This window comes from Phacochoerus africanus, chromosome 2 (genome assembly GCF_016906955.1).
Source record: "Phacochoerus africanus isolate WHEZ1 chromosome 2, ROS_Pafr_v1, whole genome shotgun sequence".
NCBI lineage: Eukaryota > Metazoa > Chordata > Mammalia > Artiodactyla > Suidae > Phacochoerus > Phacochoerus africanus.
In genome coordinates this window covers 31565835-31583388 of record NC_062545.1, presented here as the reverse complement: position 1 = coordinate 31583388, position 17554 = coordinate 31565835, and the positions used below count along the sequence as shown (strand labels likewise).

General features: G+C 39.6%; 1 long non-coding RNA gene across 1 annotated transcript in view; it reads left to right on the top strand.

Moving 5' to 3' along the window:
- Positions 1-347: 347 nt before the first annotated feature.
- The window catches only part of LOC125114909 (uncharacterized), a 253329-nt gene continuing 236122 nt past the window's right edge, over positions 348-17554 (top strand). The window contains exons 1-2 of the long non-coding RNA XR_007131940.1: positions 348-627; positions 11589-11640. This is a non-coding gene — a long non-coding RNA (uncharacterized LOC125114909). The remainder of the gene's footprint in view (positions 628-11588; positions 11641-17554) is intronic.

The following is a 17554-nucleotide window of genomic DNA, read 5'->3' as shown; positions in this document are numbered from 1 at the left end:
CCCCTTCCCCCCCCCCAACAGTTAAGATTTTTGTGATTTTTGCTATGTAGGCAGATGTGTTGGTTCTTATCCACGAGTGAACTGATGAGGCTAAAAAAGGAAAAATGAATCAGAAGATGAGTATGATTTGAGAGGCTTAATATCAGGGTGTGTACTACTGTGACATCAGTTTCAACCCACACTGAAAATGTTCAGTCTCTAACTCAGGGCTGGCTTGTTTAGGCTGAGGCTCCGACCAACCACAGGCATCAAAAAAGTCTTGTTGAATAATTGCATCATTCCCTGATAAGCTACCCTTGTGAATAAATATCAGGACAGAGTCTCAGGCTGTAGGCTTTGAGGCCATATCTACCACAGACAGATTTTTTTCACAAGTGTCCCTTAATAATAGGCATGCCCCAGCATGCTATTAATATGTGCTTATTTGATGAATTTTATCTTCTGTGAAAATGCAGTTTCTTCACACTGAACACAGTGTGCATTTCAGGCTTACGGCTTTCCTCTTCTTTTGTCATGGAACGATTTGATTTGAACCCTGATGAGTTTCATGTTATTAGTGGAATGAGATCTACTTCGTCGTTGTCACCGTACATGGCAGAGATTAAGACTGTTGTCTAGGAATGGCAGGTTTGTAGTGTGGGGATGTTCCTACTGACCCACGTGTGTGTGTGAAAGTTAACAACTACAGGGTAAAGTTTCATGGAACCACAGACTTCCTTGCTCATGTCTGGACATATTTCACCGTTAAGCTAATTGTCACATGTACATGGTGAAAGCTGATTTTGTCCAAACGAATCTTGTGTGGCATTTTCATCATTTCCAACTGCTCCCTGTTGATTCTTCTTGCGTATGTGTCTTGCCTCCTGTTTTCATATATGGCTGATTCCTGAGATTCTCACTGTTTGCTTTCAACTCTGCAGGTGAGCAGGCAAATTTCTGGTCCATTTCAGATAGACTTTGAACCAATTTTACTGTGCAGTAGGGAGGGGCACTATTGGGCACCGTGCCTAGTTGGTCATGGTGTTAGACACTGTGCGGGACACTGTTGGGTGGAGCACTATTGGGCACTGTGTTGGGCACAGTGTTGGGCTAGGTACTGTGTTGGGCAGGGTGTTGGGCACAGTGTTGGGCTAGGTACTGTGTTGGGCAGTGTGTTGGGCACTGTGTTGAGCTGGGCTCATTGTTAGGAATTGTGTTGAGTACTGTGTTGGGCACTGTGTTGGGTGGTGCACACTTTTGGGCATTGTGTTGGGTATTGTGTTGGGTTCTGTTTTGGGTGCTGTGTTGGGCTGGCACTGTGTTGGGCACTGTCTTGGGTACTGTTTGGGCTGGGCACTCTCTTGGGCATAGTGGTGGGTACTGTGTTGGGCTGGGTACATTGTTGGACACTGTGTTGGGTAACTATGTTTGTCACAATGTTGGGCTGGGCATTATGTTGTGTACTGTGTTGAGTAACATGTTGGGCACAGTTATGCTGGGCACTATGTTGGGTACTGTGCTTGTCACTGTGTTGGGCTGGGCATTATGTTGGGTACTCTTGGGTACTGTGTTGAATACCATGTTGGGCACAGTTGTGCTGGGCACTGTCTTAGTAGAAATGAGCTCTAGGACCCATTGGCTTTGGCACTATATGGACAGGCCCCACCCTCACCAGCCAAGCAGATTTCTCTTGACCAGCTTCTGAAGGAGCTGTCAGAGAGGGGCCCGCCTAGCATGGTGTCACCTCTTCTGCTTCTCTAATGTTCTTTTCTTGCTCACTGAAGCCTGGCCTTAACCTCAAGAGGGCTCAGGAACCCAAAACTCATGCATCACATCCAACTTTCCAAGAAGGGAAAATGACCTTGAGCAGAAAGGGCAATCTGTAGACTTTTGTCTACATCAGCTGCCAGAGACTGGGGAAGTCTTAGATTTTGTGTATGTGAGGTCCGGCTACCAAGTGCATTGACAGACACATCACCTGACATCCTTTAGAAAAGCACTGCTGAGGGCCACTTTACTTGGGGTTCCTTCTTCTTCCTGGCTGTGGTGATGGTAGGGAGATACTACTGTTCTACTAGTTCAGGGAGCACTTATTCAGTCAAGCCTAGAAAAGCTAGGTTTAGACAAGTAAAGAGAAAAAACAAAGAAAGCAATAGACCATGTTTTAAAACCTTTGCTGTTTACATTTTAAGATCTCAAGAGCAAAGCCTACAAAATAAACCTGATTCATATTTAATTATGAATAAGGTGATTTACAGCAACTCTAGTGTGATATTCTTAGTGTGAAATTTTGTTATTTAAAAATAAATGAATTCTATAGTTTAAAGCATTTCATCAAATTAACCACCATTTTGGATTTAGCCAGGCCAACTTTTTGTTATCTTGATGTCAAATGTTCTATTGACAGAGGGAATACAAAAGTGACATGAATATGGAATTTGCTGAACTTAGTATTTCTCTTTTTGACTATTTTGGAGATATCTTTTCCCTTTTTTTCCCCCTATATTTCTTTATTCAGCTGGTTTATCAAATGTATGATCTCATACAAACTATCTGAGTCTCAGCTGGCTTCTCTTAGCTTGGATATATTAATAGTACCTCCCTCATTGGGTTGTTGGGACAATTCTGTGAGGATTAAATCCCCCAAATCTTGTGAAGTGCCAAGCACAAAGCTTGTTATAGAATAAATACTCAATAAATATTCGTTAAAGTAAAACTTTCCTTTTAGTTCATATCTAAATATTTTCAAATCCTAAATTTCTGCATTAGCAGATTAATCAAATATTAGCCCCTTAGCCCAGTAGGTTTTGGGGTCATGCATTAATGCAGATTACATGGAAAGAAAAGAATGTTGTAACGGTGTCTGTTGACAGCCTTTTTCTAGCAAAACATATACCATTGTTATGTCACTTGTAAATAATTTATGACTTGTGATTTTTGTCCTTAGGAATCCAGTTTTTTTTTTTTTTTTTTTAAATTGCCGTCAAATTGCCACAGGGGGGAGTATAAGTTCTTGAAAGAAGCAAAGACTACAGTTAAGGAATTTGATACCAATTATTATTGAGTATGCATATCTAAAACATCTAAGCGGATTATATTAATACCATGAAAATGTAGAAATATTTATGATAAAATGCTAACTTAGGCTGCTGTCTCATCTTGGATTTAATGATTTTTGCGATAATGATAAAAACAGTGCTTGGAAAATGTCTCTGTGGGACATGGAGAGATGAGTGTGTGTGTGTGTGTGTGTGTGTGTGTGTGTGTACATAGGCCATATTGACACTGTAAAAGAAGGAAGTAAATTTAAGTTTATAGTTTTTGCCATTAAAATCATGAAAGAGAGGAGAAGAGAGGAAGAAAGTAAATGCTAATATGTATAAGACAAGGATGTGAATGGCGTGGCTACGATATTGTGACACTGCTACATCACGGGTGGCACTGCACCAAGCCGGTATATATGGGAAATTTTAACCTTATGGGATTCAATCACTAGGAAAGAGCATTCCAAAAGAGGAGAACTGTACAAGTGAAAAATGAAAGATCCCTTGAATGATACAGTTGCATTTAATAACCACAGAAGACATGACCCAATTTTGTAGTACTAATAGCCAAAAATGTGGTTTTTCCTCTGCCTCTTTGGAGAAAGTGAGGCACAACAAAAGTGTTAGGGAGGCTGGAGTTCCCGTGGCGCTGCGGTAATGAATCCGACTAGGAACCATGGGGTTGGGGCTTCGACTCTGGCCTCGCTCAGTGGGTTAAGGATCTAGCATTCCTGTTGTGGCTCAGTGGTTCACGAATCCGACTAGGAACCATGAGGTAGCGGGTTCGATCCCTGGCCCTGCTCAGTGGGTTAAGGATCTGGTGTTGCCGTGAGCTGTGGTGTAGGTCGCAGACGCGGCTCAGATCCCGCGTTGCTGTGGCTCTGGCGTAGGCTGGAGGCTACAGCTCCTATTAGACCCCTAGCCTGGGAACCTCCATATGCCGCAGGAGCGGCCCAAGAAATGGCAATAAGACACACACACACACAAAAAGGGTTAGGGAGGCTGAATAGAGAAAGTTACGGGTTGAGTTATGGTACCAATGTAACCCTTCCCTGTTGGGAGATAATTATCATGGCAGATGGTTGCTCAGTCATCCTCCCATCTCTCTGCTTCTCCCCTAAAGTCCTCCTCTGGCCTTCCTTATATGCCACACAGGAGACCACCTTTCCCACACTCTGCCTCTCTTTCTGTCCTCTCCAGTTTGGTGCGGTATTCTGAAGAAACCCTGTCCTAAAGTTTCTTATGTATTGTCTTTCTGTGTGTTTTTATAGGACACTTACTGATTTTATGACTGGTCAAGGGCTTGTACCCGGCTCCTGCTCTTTCATTGAACCCTACTAGCCCCTGGCTCCTGCCACCGTCATGAGTTACCCTAGTATCCCCCAGAACTTATCAATTCTTTTTTTTATTTGTTTTTTAGGGCCTCACTGGCAGCATATGGAAGTTCCCAGGCTAGAGGTTGAATCGAAGTTGCAGCTGCTGGCCTACACCACAGCCAGAGCAGCGTGGGGTCCAAGCCACGTCTATGACCTACACCATAGCTCATGCCAATTCTGGGTCCCCCACCCACTAAGCCAGAGCAGGAACTGAACCCGCATCTTCATGAATACTAGTTGGGTTCATTTCGCTGTGCTACAACAGGAACTCCTACTTCTAAGTTCTTATTGCCTGTTTCTTTAAAGACAGCCAGGCCTTACCCCAAGCTTTACCATTACCTAGAACTGCTCCATCCCTTCGGATCCTAAGCCATCTGCTGTCTCCTGCCCTCTCTTGCTCATTTACCCAATACACCAGTTCTTTGACCTCATTGAGATCTTGATCTTTTGCTCCCTTCCTTTGCATCTGAACACATGGCTTTGCTTCCTTCTCTGTGGCACCAGTCCCTTCTTTGTCAGCCGTTCCTTGTTTGCACCTCTGGTATTCAGCCTCCCAATCTTTTTTTGAGCCAACTCCCCTGGCTTAGTTGTTCCTACAGTGCCTGCCATATATTTATGGTCCCCAGTCTCAGCTGGGCCTTCCGCTTCGGCTGCAGTTGTTCTGCTCACCTCTTTCCTGCCTTCTCTTTTGTGTCTCTTCCAAACCCCACTGCCTCCATTAAAGTTACTGCCCTGTTCTCTGGCTCTCAGCATGTAAGCCCTCCTTCCTACATGAGACCATCAGGCATGAACCACGCAAGGGGGTCTCCCCAGGATTGATGGGTCCTCAGCCTCGTACTTGCTCTAGAGCTGCTGTGTTCAGTTCCATAGCCATTGGTCACATACTGGCTATTTAAATTTAAACGAATCAGAATTTAAAATCCCCTTCCTTAGTTGTTGTAGTGGGATTTCAAGTATTCAGTAGCTATATATGGCTAGTGACCACAGCACTGAGTGGAGTGGCGAGCCTTAATGTCATTGTAGAAAGTCTGATTGGACAGTACTGGTCCAGACAGACTTTTCCTTGTGCTGTTGGTCTACCTTCCCCCTGTCTCCTGTGGAACCCTTTCACTTTTTCGTCTTTCAGGTTTTTTTCTCCAGTAGCTTCTTAATCTATAAAGATGTGTACATTTCTCTCACATAAAAAAGAATTCCCTCCTCCCCAAAATAAAACAGCCTTCCCTTTGTCCTACACATCCCTCTGTATCATGCTTTCTTATACTCTGATGCTCCCAACACACACATCCCCGTGGCACAGGATCTCACTCTCTCTCTCACACACACACACAAATCCTGTGCATTTACTTTCTCTAAAAACTTACTTTTGTGTCACCATGGACCATTGCAATAAGCCTTCTGGTTCCAGCACTGCCAGTTGCCATCAAACAACCTGTTCATTGCCAAATTCAGTGGATTCTTTTCGGTCCTTATGTAACATGATTTCTCTGTGAGTTATATCGTTGAGTCCTATCCTCTCTCCATCTCTTTGACCATTTCCCTTGGGCTCCCTAGAAGTCTTCTTTTCCTCTGCCTACCCCTTTGATTGGATGCCCCATAGTCTTTTGTCCCTGGTCCTCTTCTTACTTATTTGTTCTTCTACTGATGCATTTTTGCTGGTTCCCTGCTCTCTGAATCTGGACCGGAAACATTTGTGCCTGTGCACAGGACATTAATCTGAATGTCCTACACAGACCTTATAACAAGCACATTCAAGACCAGACTTGTTGCGCCCACCCCTAAATCTGTTCCCTTTAATGTTTCCCAGTTGTAGTGATTAGAACCACCATGTCATTGTGGTTCCTGTTCATTGTTTGATATTCTTTTTTTCTTTCACCTCCCATATTTCATCAGTCCCAAAGCTCTATGAATTCTACCTTCTCATGATATCTTTCCAGCATATCATACCATTAGCATCTTTTGTCTGAACCACTGCATTAGTCTTTTCTGTTATTGACTGGTCTTTGACTTATTTGCTCTTTCCAATTTATTGCTTCCACTATTGCTAAAGAATCTGTCAATGCAAAGTACTTACTCACCTGCTTAAGTCCTTCTCCTGGTTTTCATTGCCTCTAAGATAAATCCCTTGGTCTGTTCCTGTCTTCCCCATTCTTATTTCTCACCACCCACCACTCCTGCCCTGTTTCCTGTTTTCCATTTCCAATTTTGTTCCAGACAGTTTTAATAACCTAGCTTTATCATGCTAATCATGCCACTATAATTTACTCATATTGCTGTCCAGAATTTGGGAGCTGTAAGTTGTGTTTACACCAAATTAACTTTCTACTGTAGTACGAGCTTGTTCTATATTTGATCCAGTACATATATACTCACACATACACACAAAGAGTGAAGCAAACAATTTATAGAAATAATATTTATTCTTACTACGTATGATACCTTTGGTATTTTTAAAATTGATTCCATTCCATTTTTCTTTTCAAAGGCTGGTCTTGACTTCGGTGATATTGTGATTTACCACCCAGATGACCAAAATGTATTTCTTGTGTATATTTGGTCTTTGTTGCTGTTTCTGGCTCACAGCTTTCAGAACACTTAAAATTTCCTAAGTGTTGAGAGTGCTGAAAGGGTCTTTGTTTTATCAATGAGGTGACTTTCAGAAGCACCTAAGAAGGGGGGCTGATAGCCCTTGGTGCTAACCATGAGATTAGAGGGTTGGAACTTTCAGCTCAACCCCTTCGCAACCTCACCAGACCACTGGGGAGCTACTAGGGGCTGGAGGTTTAATCAGCTGCCAACGGCTTGTGATTTAATCAGCCATGCCTATGCCTTCATCAGAAGCCTCCATGAAAACATGAAAGAACAGGGTTCAGAGAGCTTCTGGGGTGGTGAGCCCATGGAGGTTTGGGAGAGCAGTGTGCCTGGGGAGGGCCTGGAAGCTCAGCACCCCTTCCTTCATCCCTTACGCTGTGCCTCTCTTCCGTCTGGCTGTTAAGTAAAATGTTTCTCTGAGTTCTGTGAGCTGTTCTGGCAAATTAATCGAAATGATGGGATTGTGGAAACCTTTGACTTATAAGTAGCTGATCAGAAGCACAAGGTAATAGCCTGGCCTTGCGACTGGCATTTGAGGTGGTGTAAAATCTTGTGAGACTGAGCTTTTTAATTGTGCCATCTGAATTGTTTTTTGGTGTGGGGATGCCCCCCCCCCTACACCTACCCCAGAAAGGAATTGATCCAGGAACCCTTTCAGTCTCTAAGCTTATTTTACTAATTGAAGCCACACATTAAGAATAAGAAATCTAGTTACAGCTTTGCAAGCCCAGGTGATTAGGATAGGCTACCCGAATACGCAGTGGAAGGAGGTGGAAAGTCCTGTGAGGATGTGAGGTTTAGGGATGCTTTAGACATTTTGGGCTCATCAAAAGAGCACCTTTAGTTCCTGGGAGACTGATCTGTGGAGTCCAAATAAAATACAGAGCAGAGATACAGAGAAAACCTGGGGTCTTGGTACTACATCAATTTTATCAGTTTCATGAGCAAATATATCCACCCCCTTTTTAAAAAAATAATTTTTAAAAATGAATCCTTAAAAATTATAGTTGAGTTACAATGCTGGGCCAATTTCTGCTATATACCCCTGACCCCTTTTAAAAAATGGGTTCCAGATACTGTACTACAAAATGTCCTAGCTGATACAGACTTCACCCATGTGAGGGAGAGAATAGTTTTACTTTCACATTTATACTTTCTAATGTAATTACTTATAACATTTTCTAGTTCTATCATAGTATTAGGATATAACAGTGCTTTCTAGCCCACCCTCTTTAAAAATAGCATAATGGAATATATAGGAAATGGTGTTTTTATGGCATTTTGGGGCAAAGGCTTTCTAAAAGTTTTAAAGTTTTGGAATGGTAAAGGGATAGAATCCCTTTGGTTCAAGATAGCAAAGATTATAGGGGAGCTTGCCGGAAATTTGCTAACTTTTAAAAAAAGTTTTGAGTTAATTTAAGGTATTTCTTGGAAGTTCATTTCTGAGTATTTGTGAATAACTTCTCACACAGCATCAAGTACAAACAAATCTACCATTGAATGAATTCCTTATATAAAGTTTGAGAACTAGCATGAACTTTAAAATATTCTATAAATACTCTGTATTTAGCTAAAATTACTAAGGTCTTTGGACCTATGTGATTTATATGATAGCATATTTCTATCAGTTCATTTATTAATATAAATAAATTTTCTGAGGCTCACATGTTCATATCTGGTAAGTTTATGGTTTTCAGAATACTAGGGAATACAGTATTTATTTTATTCAAGTCATAATTTATTGAAGTAAAAAATTCTCTAGAAAATTGGATACGAGGTATGTAGGAAAAGTTGCTGGTTATTAATGCAATGCTCAAAGTTGCCTAACCTTAGGCATAAGAAGACCCTAGTGGAAAATTCTTCCAGGCTAATAAATCTGTTCAAATGCTCCAAATGAAAACTCCATCAGTCATTTGTTATTGTTTTTCTTTCCATGAAATAAATAAATCATAGATATTTTGAGCATTCGGTCTATTTCTGAATCGTTTTAAACACAGCAGGATATTGAAAGATATCTAGTTCTTGCCTGTGAGGAGGAGGTTATGATCTATTTGCAGAAACAGGTTATACACAGACTAGGAGTTAAACCAATGATCCTCACAACTTTCTGACATGGAAACCATATGACACTAAAAACCCCGGAGGATTGGTACGATGTAATATTTCATGACCCAAAAGTTCGTTGGAACTTCTGAAGAACTTTGAGGTATAGCCTATGGTCGAGCCACACACTCTGAGGCTCAAGAGCTCTTGCTCAGTTCTTAATGGGTCGGAGGTGAGTCATCAAGTGGTCACAGAGGTGTGTAGCCCTAAGTGTTCTGTGAACTAAGAGGAAGGAGAAGTAACCAATGTGCAAAACCCAATGTGACTTTTTAATGGCTGTAAGCTAAGGTTAAGGGATGAGGACAAAAGGAACAGCAAGGGCATTCCAGATCTTAGAAATGGTGTGAACGATCTTGACTTGGCAAAGGTTGTGACATATATGGAAGAGAACAGATGGGCTATTTTGGCCTGAGCCAACATGGGGCCAACTGGGAAAGATTTAAGAAAGGGACTGCAGTGTAGGAACTGCAATCCTAATTTCTTTCTTTTACTCTAACATTGAGTGTTTAAGCACTTTTTGTTTTTAGTCCTCTAAACATGTCTTGGGAACATGTTTGTAATGCTTTATAACAGTTTTCAAGGCTTAGAGAGTGTTAAGAATACACCTGCAGATTTATAAGGAGCAATTAAGGGTGTCTCGAAAAAACATTGTTTACTCAATGTTTAATTTAATAAAAAAAAGTCTATTTAAGTAATCAACTTAATTCTCAAACATTTTATTTTTGACGCTCTCAAATCAAATAAGTAATGATTATTATCTTTAGGTTAGAAGTGGAGACTGATTAGATTTAAAATATTTTTCAAAGCCTTAGCAATATTGTTTGTAACAAATAAAATGGAATCCACTAGCATGTCCTTTGATTGTGAGTTTTCAATCCCCACCGGAACTTTTGGAGAACAAATAAAATCTATGCTAAGGTAAACGTAGTTTTTTATTTTATAATGGGACATATGCCTTTGCCCATTTGGAAGCTAAAGGCAACTTACATGTCTTGGATTGGGTGAAGGCAATGATGTCGTTTTGTCCTTGGGACTCTATTTAGAAGAGAAGTTAAAACAAAAGTTAAAAAATGAGAGGACAGACTTAGCACAATTGGATTTTTGTCTTAGGAGGAGATTTTCTTATTATTTTTTTTATTTTATTTTATTTATTTATTTATTTTTTTATTTTTGTTGTTGTTGTTGCTATTTCTTGGGCCGCTCCCACGGCATATGGAGGTTCCCAGGCTAGGGGTCCAATCGGAGCTGTAGCCACCGGCCTACGCCAGAGCCACAGCAACGCGGGATCCGAGCCGCGTCTGCAACCTACACCACAGCTCACGGCAACGCCAGATCGTTAACCCACTGAGCAAGGGCAGGGACCGAACCTGCAACCTCATGGTTCCTAGTCGGATTCGTTAACCACTGCGCCACGACAGGAACTCCAAGGAGGAGATTTTCTAAAGTGTAATATTTTCCCTAGAAATGCCTTAGGCCCAGCTTGTGCATGCCTTAATTTTGTCCATATTCCTTGAAAGATACTTTGTGTACTAGTATGAGTTGACTTGACTTGAATTTAGCTTTGTTGGATCTGGCTGCTATTGAGTTGTCTGGCTTCCCAAAGACATGGAGATAGAGCGGTCCTTTTCAATAACCAATCCTTGGAACTATTTCCTACTCTCTATAACTCTCAGAAGTCTCTTGGATAGTCAAAAGACCAGAAAATGGCTGGGTATTAAGGCAGGATATTACAGACTCAATAAACCAAACTTTTCAGATTTCTCTTCCCTTCACCCCGAGCAGAGTACCAGGAGTTATGCATAAATATAAACTCTAAGCTCTATCTACTCTTAAATTCTTGGCATTGTTTAGGTTAATAACTTGTCTTTTATGTGGTGTATTTACCTATGGATGAGGATGGTGAAATCACTTTCATTGAGAACATTAAAGAGTAAAGTCTGGAAAAAAAAAAAAAGAGTAAAGTCTGAATACTATTAAGGTGGATGATTATTATTATCAGTTAATGGAGAGAATCAACAGTTGCATTAGACGATGAATGTGTAAAACAACATAGAGTCAGTGTTCTATGAATTATTAAAGAGAATCTAGGATATTAAATCTAAAGTAAACCAAACTGAAAATTCACTAAAATTGCTGGCTTTTCTTTTAATTTTATACTTATTTAATTTTTAGAATAATTATTGGTGCATATATTTAACCCAAAATTGATAAACAAATGCAAAGTGAGGTCAAATTTCCACCTCCACTCCCCACCCCCAAAGAAGGAACTTAAAAAGTATTTAACTTACACATTTTACTGGGTTGGCTTATTAAAGCTCACTTGACCTAAATGGTAATAAAGTTTACCATATAGAGATGTTAGCAGATATTTTTCTGTGGGCGAATCCTGAATAGAAGAGAAATGTAATTTCAACTTTGAACAGACAACCAACAAATTTAAGAACAGGAGTTTCTTTTTAGCTTGTCATATTAATAACAGCATGTCCTTTGGTTTCAGGTAGCAGAATAAGGAAGTGACTGACAGTGCCTGACTTCCTACTATGAAAAAGGTAAGGTGTAAAAGAAAGGAATGATCCCAATGAAAATTCAAACATGATCATATACTGACCAAATCTTACTCTTTAGTATTTCCATCTGCAGACTAGATTTTTATTCTGTTCAAGATAAATATAGCCAAAAAAAGTGCTTTAAATTTGTTTCTTTTTCCTTAAAAACAAAAGGTAAGGCATCTGTCCTATAAGATGAATAAACTTGAAGCAGTATTTGCTGAGTACCATATCTACGAACTGTGGCCTCTCTAGAGTTTATTTAATGTGGTCCATCTTCAGGAAGTTGCAGAGTAGTGAAGAAGAGTCATAGGAAATAGTGACAGTTTTATTGTTATCTATAGGAAAGGTCCCATGAAACAAACGAAACAGCATTTAAACTTAGAATAGGTTTTTATACTCAGTTTAGGATCATATAATAAAGCACGCCTGTTATTTGCAGTTATTCCTTCAATAATAATAATTATTACACGTTTTGGTGATTAAAAATGCAATTAAAATGACTCTCAAAAATCCTCATGAATTTTATATAGGAAACTCACATTTGTTTAATTTTTTTTTGTTTTTTTCCCCTTCAGGCTTGGAATATATATTTAAAGATTTATTTATTTATTTATTTGCTTGTTTGTGCTCTCATTATTTCATCCTATCTTATTTAATTTACTATGGGGAGATCTGTTCTGAGGAAGATAAAAATAAATGGAAAAGAGTAAAATGAATTCCAGCTTGGGGCTATTGTTTTCAGTAATTTTCAGCATCCTGATTTATTTCATTCCCAGGATATTAATGTCTTGCAGTGCATGCTGATATGCCAGGGTGCCTCCAGGCTTGGGCTCAGGAGTCAGGCACTTGGGTGAGGTTGGTTCTGCCCTCACAAAGTGCAAGAGCTTGTGTCTCAGCTGCCCCTTTGGAAAATGGAGAGGGTAGCAGAACCTACTTTGGGGGTTGTTGTGAGAGTTCAGTGAAGTATAGTTTACTTAAAGTGTTTGTAATGGTGTTGGCATATATAGTAAGTGCCCCCTCAAATGTTAGACATTATATTTACTTTAATAATTTAATATTATCAAGGAAGGTGAAAGGTTTATTCTCCCCAATTAAAATGCTAAAAAAAAACCAAACAAACGAGGGATCAAGGGGAAATTCACTTTCTGAAGAGGAGCTTCTCAGTAATGTCTCTCATAAGCATTGTGAGCTCATGATAAAGGGCCATTAAATGAGAAACAGGAATAATGTTTTCAGTCAGTAAAAGCTTCATAAATGAAGTTAATTAGCAGCTTAGTTACTAAATTCAATTATCTTGCTTTGAAGCTCAGGCTTTATTCTGAAAAACTGTTAAATAGACTGAGTCCTTTTAGATGTGGCGTTAGTTCTCGGAATATAAGCGTTGTGATGAATTCTTGGTAAATGAATTTAAGACATGGATTAAATATTAGTTAAATATGTGAGTTTAAAAATTATGAAAGTCCTGGGAATTTGTCTAAGAAAATCTGCCAAAAGTAAGCGCCATGAGTAGTAGTTTCGTTTTTGGTTCTGATTATAGAAGTTTACAGCTTTTTTTTCCCCCCTCATCTAGTTAAACACATATATAGAATTAGAGACAGGTAAAACTGAGAAAAAAAATCTTTGGGATCTTTGGTCTTATGCATTTCACATTTCTATCATAGCACCTAATTGCACTATTGTAATCTATAGAAATCAAGAGGAGCAGCTGTGGTTGTGGTCAGAGGGGGGCTGGAGCTGGTCTCATGCTGCCTGCAGACCTCAGGCTCTGAAAGCCACATGATGCTGGGGAGAGAGATAGGAATTCAAGTGTGGCAGGGTGGAAGGGCATGGTGGAGATGCTGTCTGTCAAGCCCTAGGAGCAGGGACCTTACTCTAGGAAAAATGAAATACACAAGCTCTCACAGAGTTTTCAATCAAGCCTAGACTGGATTAGTTGATCTACTAGAAATTTTTTTCCTGAATTTCAGAAAACAGTTTAACTCGCTTTGAAAGAAGATATCAGAGTTGCCATAATATTCAACATGCCATTAAAAATTAGAAGACATGCTTTAAAACAGGAAAAAAATGACCAAATAATCCAGATCCTCTAGAATATATAAACAACTTATACAACCCAACAGCAAAAAAGCCAATCAATCCATGGAAAAATGGGCAAAAGACCTGAATAGACATTTCTCCAAAGAAGATATACAGATGGCCAACAAACACATGAAAAAATGCTCAACATCGCTGATTATAAGAGAAATGCAAATCAAAACTACCATGAGATATCACCTCACACCAGTCAGAATGGCCATCATTAATAAATCCACAAATAACAAGTGCTGGAGGGGCTGTGGAGAAAAGGGAACCCTCCTGCACTGTTGGTGGGAATGTCAACTGTCAAATGTCACAGCCACTATGGAGAACAGTTTGGAGATACCTTAGAAAGCTATACATAGAACTTCCATATGACCCCGCAATCCCACTCTTGGGCATCTATCCGGACAAAACTCTACTTAAAAGCACCCGCATGTTCATTGCAGCACTATTCACAATAGCCAGGACATGGAAACAACCCAAATGTCCATCGACAGATGATTGGATTCGGAAGAGGTGGTATATATACGCAATGGAATACTACTCAGCCATAAAAAAGAATGACATAATGCCATTTGCAGCAACATGGATGGAACTAGAGAATCTCATACTGAGTGAAATGAGCCAGAAAGACAAAGACAAATACCATATGATATCACTTATAACTGGAATCTAATATCCAGCACAAATGAATATTTCCTTAGAAAAGAAAATCATGGACTTGGAGAAGAGACTTGTGGCTGCCTGATGGGAGGGGGAGGGAGTGGGAGGGATCGGGAGCTTGGGCTTATCAGACATAACTCAGAATAGATTTACAAGGAGATCCTGCTGAATAGCCTTGAGAACTTTGTCTAGCTACTCATGTTGCAACAGAAGAAAGGCTGGGGGAAAAAGATAATTGTAATGTATACATGTAAGGATAACCTGACCCCCTTGCTGTACAGTGGGAAAATAAAAAAAATTATTAAAAAAAAAAGAAATAATCCAGATCAAGTTTTCTTCCTAAAGGAAATAATGCAATGGCAAAAGAATATATTTTCAGGTTTTAGATTTTTTTTTTCATTTTTATTCTGGTTTTCATTTCAGAACGCTTTGGCTCCATAGCAGATCTCAGCCCCTTTCAGTTTTTCCTGTTTTCTTTGCTTCCCACCTTTGATCTCTCAGTGCCCGTGCTCTGTGCCTTTTTACTGTATTACAGTCTATAAGGTTTTTCGCTTCTGGAAAATTAGAGAGCAGAATTTTTGATCCAAGTCTTTGTAATTTGCAGCACGAGAACTATTTCACCAGTTGCAATGCATCTTTTATGGGTTTTAAACTATTTTTTCTTGTGACGTTTTGCCTTGCATGTAGACCCACCCTGACACAGTTGGTGGAAAATAATATACTCTGACAGTAGTCGTATTGGTGCCTTGGAAAAAGATAAGAACATGGAAAGCAGATTAATGAAGGCATTAATGAAAAGTGGATAGTATGTCTTCTTTCTTTCTATTCATTGATTCTTAACTAAAAATTAACTGAAACCCAATTTTTGATATTCATAAGACCTTGGCTGTTTTAGATATCTGGAAATGGCTTCTGACTTAGAAATAACATTGTATTCCCTCTCATCCCCTACCCACTTCACCTGACAGTTCCCACCATCCCCAGCCCCTCCAGCCCTTCCATCCCCCCAAATCCTTTCCTCTGGAGACCCAATAACACATGAATCCAATTACAAAGAAATGATTACCCCACAACTCTGCCTAATATACTATGATGAACCAGTTTCTGAGTATAAATTTTTTTTTCTTGATTATAAAATGCCCTCACATATGTTATGTCATTTAACTTTCTCAAAATTTATATGAGGTAGGAAGAGTGACTGTTATTACCCCTATTTCACAATGAGAATAAGGTAGATGAAGTGACTCACGCAACGTAATCACTAGTAAACTTTAAATCCAGGACTCATGCTTTCCTACTTCAGTGTTGACATCCTTACTTAGGACGCTTGTGTGGACTTGTAGGTGGATGCAAGGAGCACTAATATTGAAATGTGTTCATAGTATAAAGTCTGCCTACCTTAAATCCATAATAGGTATAGACTATACTTTTTAAAAATGATTTTTATTTTTTCCATTATAGTTGGTTTATAGTGGTCTGTCAATTTTCTGCTGTACAGCAAAGTGACCCAGTCGCACACATACATATTCATTCTTTTTCTCACATTATCCTCCATCATGTTCCATCACAAGTGACTAGATACAGTTCCCTGTGCTATACAGCAGGATCTCATTGCTTATCTACTCCTAATGCAATAGTTTGCATCTATTAACCCCAGAGTCCCAGTCCATCCCACTCCCTACTCCTCCCCAAGTCTGTTCTCCAAGTTCATGAGTTTCTTTTCTGTGGAAAGGTTCATTTGTGCATATTAGATTCCGGATTTACATGATATCATGTGGTATTTGGGTATAGACTATACTTTTGACTACTGTTCTAGCAGTAGTAGAAGAAAGATGTTCTCCTTTGCAGAAGGCTTTTGCAATATGTGTCTCTATCCTTCAGGGAAATGGTAGATAGTAGTTTTAGGAATTTGTGCTGATCTTAAAAAAAGAGGAAATGAATATTTGTATGCGGTTTGATGAGCTCAGGAATATGTTCTTGGGAATGTGCAATAGTGGGTTGTCCAGATTACATGACATCCTGAATAATAAAGGGCTTTACAGATCCACAGTTATTTAAGCTGTTGACTAACAGGATGCCAAGCACTTACGCATGTTCTGTGAGTGCTCTTAGTGTCAAGGTCCTGTTGGGAGACAATTCTTGGAACAAGTGTCACATTTCCCCATGTCTAGTGAGCTGAGGAAATAACTAACTTTATTCCATTCTATTATTTATAGAAATTTTTGCACAGTGGATAGCTCTAGAAGATGCTAATAGTGTCTTTCTCCAGAGCAAAGGGCAGGCATGCTCACTGTCCAGTATAAAATATTCAGGTTCCCTAAGCTCAGGCTTCCTCTTCTATAGTGCTGACTGTTTGTATAAATGTCACCTGACCCTCTTTATGTTGCCTTACGGAAATTGGTTCTCTGGGAACCTGTGTAAGAAAATACTGATGTTCTGGCTACCACTTCTGCTTAGAGGAAATTAAGTCAATTGTCTTTGACCCAGGCATGTCACGTCTTCTTGCAGCATCTGGAAAAGTATAATAGGCTAAATGTTAGTTTGCAGGTAGCCTTCAAACATGGTTCTGACAGGTCACAAGTCATCTCCCCCTCTTCTTGTCTCTTGTATATATATAAAAAGCACAAAACATTTTGAGTCCATGCATGTGGTTTCCTGGGCCTTGTGTATTTTCAGCAGGATGATTCTGGCATTTTATAATGGACATTGTCTGTAGACACTAGATATGTAGTTGGTGGAGGCTTGTCAGCAAATCATGACATTGCAGAGGGCTTGGGGACTTTAGATAATTCATGGCTACTCTTTCACTACAGGCTTCAGCCTCTTTAACACCAGCCTTGGGCAAACTTGGAATATAGGTCTTGAGTCTGAGGAACTGCTTTTACTTTCCGATTTGGTTGCTCAGCATGTTTGGAAATTATCCTCACTGCTCCTCACCACTCTGGATTTTCCTCCTTAGCTCTGTACTAAACTTCCATTTCTGAATAGACCTTCTGTTCATTTTTGGATGATAATTCTTGACAAGATAACCTTGTCCTATCTCTTGATTTTTTTATGATGATGAACATTAACACAACAAACCATCTCCAATGAACTTTATGCTCTTTTAAGAAGGGGAATTTTTCTTGAGCATTCTAGATTTTGTCGAGTCATAGTCATGGGTAAGAAAGCC